We start from the raw sequence: 6,020 nt of genomic DNA on the forward strand, positions 1-6,020 counted from the left end.
CATTATGCCAAGTCAAAGGAATGCGAGAAAATAATGCAATTTAAACATCGGCAGACATACAAACAAAAAAAAAACCCTAACTAATTTAGTGTAAAATAAATATTGACCACCGATTATCCTAAAATTCACTAATTATAGTATAATAAGTTTAAATTTATATAATAAATGTATCTTTAACAGAATAAACCTTAATTAATTAAACTAAAGTTCCATCATCCTCAAATGAAACTAAATAGATTTTTACATTTTATTTTTTAAAGAAAATTATCATACATTTTTTTTTGGTTTTTATAGAATCAATAAACCAAAAGAAGCTAATAGCAATTTTTGTATTCATGAATGTTTCCCTTTCTCATATTTAGAGCCGGTGCCCTATATACCATATATTTTAAATAAGTCTCAGTGTTTTCGTTTAGAATATAAGAACATACATAATGCATAATTGAGCCGAGTGAACGATTAATCTAAAGCCAAAAGAACCAGAAGCAAGTCACTGATTGAAATTAAATAGAATCATAATGGCAAGATAAGAAGAATGAATGGAATATGAGATGATCGTTTGTGTTGTCTTAGTGAGTACGGTACTACTAATTAAGCTATTCATTCGCTTACATATTCTAAAAGAATTCATGTACTAGTTTATATAAGATTGGTTATTGTGCGAGATTGAAGATCTCCAAAAAATATCAGAATGGTAGTCTTGGAGTTAGTATGAATTAACGTTGTAGATAGCTTACGGGCATTATTGTATCATCTTTTCAATTTCTTTTTTAAAAATAACTAGAGTCTAACTCAAACATTCGTACGTATATTTTTATTTAATTAATATAAAATTTTTATATTATCATAAAACTTTTAAATATATGATTTTATATTTAGTGTTATATATTTCTTATTCGTCATTAATTATAAACCACAATTTTTATACATTTTATATTCTTATTTATTGTTATTATTTATTAGTATATACTTTGAATGTTAAGGTATTAATTTTTCTGTTTTTATTATTAAATTTATATTTTGAAATATACTTTGATTTTTATAAAAAAAAAATTTGTGTTACATTTAAAAAAAAGTTTAGAATCTATAGTTTTATCTTTTTATAAAATTTGAAATACTATTATTTTGAGTTTAATATTTATTTTTAAATTGTTTACTTGGTGAAGAGAAATTAAAAAATATATAATTTGGAAGATTAAATGATTTTTGAATTTTTGTTACTAAATTAATTCAATATGTTAATAATTTTAATTTTGTGTAAAATATTACATATTTTACGAATTTTAAAACATTTGACGATGAATGTTAACTTATTTAAATGAAACTGTTTAAAAAAAATCTGTTAATCTATCAATTTAATATAATTTTGTCATATTTAATTTATAGACTATAACTATAGAATAGAATAGAAATTTTTATTTTATTTTGTTTTATGATAATCTTTTTAACTACCATTAATTTATAATAAGATTACAATATTAATTACAAATTATGATGATTTATGTTATAAAAGAAATTATTATTTTTTATGATTTTGTTATATTTTTCTCAATTTTTTTGTTATAACTAAAAACAAAATTATAATTTTCAATTAAAATTGATTTCTTATCAATATCTTTATTAATTATTAAGATTTAATATAAATAATCAAATTAGTCACATTAATTAAATGGTCCTATTATGACTTGTTGGTAAATAAATATAGGATTCTAAATTAATAGATTAAATGGTTTGTGCTAAAGAAGGTTTAGGGTATTTGTTGTAAAATGAAACTTTGTGTATAACTGAATTTATTAAAAGTATAAAATAAATAAATTCAAAATGTAGAGAATAGGCTAGAAAACATTTGAGCCAATAGCCCCTTTTCAGAAAAAAACACAATTTGAACCAAAGACTTTCTGATGCAGTGAATCTCGCAGCATTATTTCCCATGGGCTTAGAAGACTTCGGGTTGGAGTCTTTCACAAATCATTTCGTATTCTCGTATTCACAAATGTTATCTATTGAATATAAGTAATATGGTATATACAACTAAAACGTACACAAGTATCACTCTTATCTATCTGGAGGTCACGGTTCCGTATCCGCCCCAACCCTTCCAATCATTTAAAAACGATACAAAGTATAAGAGCAAAAGTGTGGTGGTTTTAGTTTTCTTTTTGTCTTTTCTGAGACAACGGTCTCATGTGATTAAGCAGATATAGAGCGGTCAAAACCAAGAAGGTATGAGTGATTATGAGCGGTGAGGCTCGTGATAATTGTGGCTTTGGATCAGTGTTACTATAGATTCAACACTTGATAATATTTTTTGCAACTTTTTAACACTTGATAATAGTTCGATACAAATTTTTCATTAACGAACCTTGACGATGGCGTTTTAGTTTTGCGCAAACCTTCAAGATATACATTCTGCATTACGACGGATCAATTTGAAGATGTGAAAAAACTCGTGTGTTCCGGTTAAGGAACACAAATATGTGCTATATAACAAAAACAAATATTGGCAATAGATAATGAAAAACTTAAAAGTGGAAAGGACACAATCAATATAACAAAAATCGGTGAACATTGAGCTAAAGTAAGTGAACCCACGGGACTCATGATACCACCTAAACCTCCCCAAAATATCAAAATACTAAGACAAGAAAATGCATACATCTCTCTTCTTTAGGAATGGCTATATAAACCCTAGACTGGCACAAGGTTTCATACAACACAACACATACATCAACATATTAACCATGAAGCTTCTAGGGCTCGCTTTAGTTTTACTATTAGCTGCTGCCAGTTGCAAAGCTGGTGAAGAAATTACTTGCGAAGAGAACGAACCATTCACATGTAGTAACACTGCTAAATTAAGCAGTAAAAGCTTTGGAAAAGACTTCATCTTCGGTGTTGCATCTTCTGCTTACCAGGCATGTAACAATACTTTTTGATGAATAAATAATAAACAAATCAAGAACACTAAAATGCAACGTTGCATGGTTGTCTCTTTTCATTTCAGATCGAAGGAGGGAGAGGTCGTGGTGTTAACATTTGGGATGGCTTCAGTCACCGATATCCAGGTATGTCACATTGACATATATATACATGAGATGAATGTCGGTTTATATGTACACATATTAATGCATTTGTAATTGTTATCAGAGAAATCTGGGTCAGATTTGAAGAATGGAGACACCACTTGTGAGTCATATACGAGATGGCAGGTCAGTACATTGATACTCATGTGACTGAACTATGTACTAAAAGACTATACGTGTGGATTGTTGACATCCGATTAAATATGTGAACTGCAGAAAGATGTAGACGTGATGGGCGAAATCAATGCTACTGGCTACAGATTCTCCTTTGCGTGGTCAAGAATCATTCCAAGTATGTTGTTTGTATTTTAATTGGCATCATTTAATTAGTTGGAAGAGTACTAATTACTGTACGATATAAATGAGCAGAAGGAAAGGTGAGTAGGGAGTGAACCAAGGAGGTCTTGAATACTATCACAAACTCATAGATGCACTCCTCGAAAAGAATATAACTCCTTTTGTTACCCTCTTTCACTGGGACCTTCCTCAAACACTCCAAGATGAGTATGAAGGTTTCTTGGACCGCCAGATCATGTATGTGCTGTGCTTCTTAATTATATTTCGAAGAGAGTAAAAATTATTAGTGATAGAAGAAGAACATTTAGTCTTAATGACATGTATTACTGAAATGATTCTATACTAATATGCACAGCCAAGATTTCAAAGATTACGCGGATCTGTGTTTCAAAGAATTTGGTGGAAAGGTAAAGCATTGGATCACGATCAACCAGCTATACACAGTGCCTACAAGAGGCTATGCGATTGGAACAGATGCACCTGGTCGATGTTCTCCTATGGTTGATACCAAGCACAGGTGTTACGGCGGAAATTCTTCAACAGAACCCTACATCGTTGCACATAACCAGCTTCTTGCTCATGCTGCGGCCGTCGATCTTTACAGAACCAAATATAAGGTGAGTGCTGTCTCCATATGTGAAAATTAAGGTGGTGTAAATGTAACATATATGATTATAATGTATAGTTATATATATCTATATATCACGTGACCAACAGTTCCAAAAGGGAAAGATTGGACCTGTGATGATAACAAGATGGTTTCTTCCATATGATGATTCTGATCCTGCCTCCATAGAAGCAACCGAGAGGATGAACCAATTCTTCCATGGATGGTATATATAATTTTATATATTACTAAAAATGTATCAGTGTGTATTTTATGTATTTTAATGAAACAAAAATATACATGGATCAGGTACATGGAGCCGCTAACAAAGGGTAGATATCCAGACATCATGAGACAGATTGTGGGTAGTCGGCTTCCCAACTTCACAGAGGAAGAAGCCGCACTCGTCGCTGGTTCATATGATTTTCTTGGTCTCAACTATTATGTCGCTCAGTACACCCAGCCGAAACCTAACCCATATCCTTCAGAGACACACACTGCCATGATGGACGCTGGCGTAAAGCTCACATGTACTACAACATTACCACCTAGTTACAGCCTTTATATATATATCTTCTTTTTGTTACAGCATACTTTGTGAGTGACCATCAATTATTTCATCCTTGTGTTTACAGATGAGAATTCACGTGGTGAACTTATTGGTCCACTGGTATATATGAATGATCATCCACCCCTATGATTTCTCTTTCATTATTTTTTATATTTGCAATATAACACCACTTTTGGTCTCCTTATTGATATATATGTGTTTGCCTCCCTTTCTCAGTTCGTTGAAGACAAAGACAACGGCAACAGCTATTACTACCCAAAAGGGATTTATTACGTAATGGACTACTTTAAAACCAAATACGGCAACCCATTAATCTATGTCACCGAGAATGGTGAGTTCTACATAATACTACTACTCAGTTTTTCATCTATAACATATACTAATTAGTGTATTTCGAAATAAATCCAAGAAACTGACTTTCAAATACTGTGTAATTTTTCATGTTGTGGTGGTAATCAGGATTTAGCACCCCCAGTTCAGAAAAACGTGAGCAAGCTATTGCCGATTACAAGCGAATTGATTATCTATGCAGCCATCTAGTTTTCTCCGCAAAGTCATCAAGTGAGTGGATGATACTATACATGCTTTCTTCTAATATTTGTTTCAACTTCTTTTAAGTATTTATTCATATGATTGCTCTTGTTTCAGGGAGAAGGGTTCAACGTGAGAGGATACTTCGCATGGCTCTTTGATAATTATGAATTCTGTAAAGGTTTTACGGTCAGATTTGGACTCAGTTACGTTAATTGGGATGATCTCGACGACAGAAAACCTCAAAGAATCTGGTCAATGTACCAGAGATTCATTAACGGACTGTCAAGAATCCTGCAAAACAAGATTCCTCCGCTCAAGCCTCTCTTCCCAGAGTCAGAAGAGGCTTGCTGATGCATGAAACACTTTTTACTCCTCAAGATCATCTCCATGTCTCTCTCTCACTCTTTCTACTTGCTCCATAGATAAGGAGCTTCTTCTACCTATAATAATTAATAAAAAAAACTAAATAAAAAGATGATCAACTCATGAAGAATAAAATAATTTTTCTACAACTACATTATGCCAAGTCAAAGGAATGCGAGAGAAATAATGCAATTTAAACATCGGCAGACATACAAACAAAAAAAAAACCCTAACTATAGTTGTAAAATATAATATTGACCACCGATTATCCTAAAATTCCACTATATAGTATAATAAGTTTAAATTTATATAATAAATGTATCTTTAACAGAATAAACCTTAATTAATAAACTAAAGTTCCATCATCCTCAAATGAAACTAAATAGATTTTTACATTTATTTTTTAAAGAAAATTATCATACATTTTTTTTTGGTTTTATAGAATCAATAAACCAAAAGAAGCTAATAGCAATTTTGTATTCATGAATGTTTCCCTTTCTCATATTTAGAGCCGGTGCCCTATATACCATATATTTTAAATAAGTCTCAGTGTTTTCGTTTAGAA

General features: G+C 31.2%; 1 pseudogene; it reads left to right on the forward strand.

The window, feature by feature from the left end:
- Window positions 1-2,697: 2,697 nt before the first annotated feature.
- LOC130502620 (myrosinase-like) lies at window positions 2,698-5,443 on the forward strand (annotated as a pseudogene).
- The last annotated feature ends 577 nt before the right edge of the window (window positions 5,444-6,020 follow it).

The sequence above is a fragment of the Raphanus sativus genome, unplaced genomic scaffold (assembly GCF_000801105.2).
Source record: "Raphanus sativus cultivar WK10039 unplaced genomic scaffold, ASM80110v3 Scaffold0611, whole genome shotgun sequence".
NCBI lineage: Eukaryota > Viridiplantae > Streptophyta > Magnoliopsida > Brassicales > Brassicaceae > Raphanus > Raphanus sativus.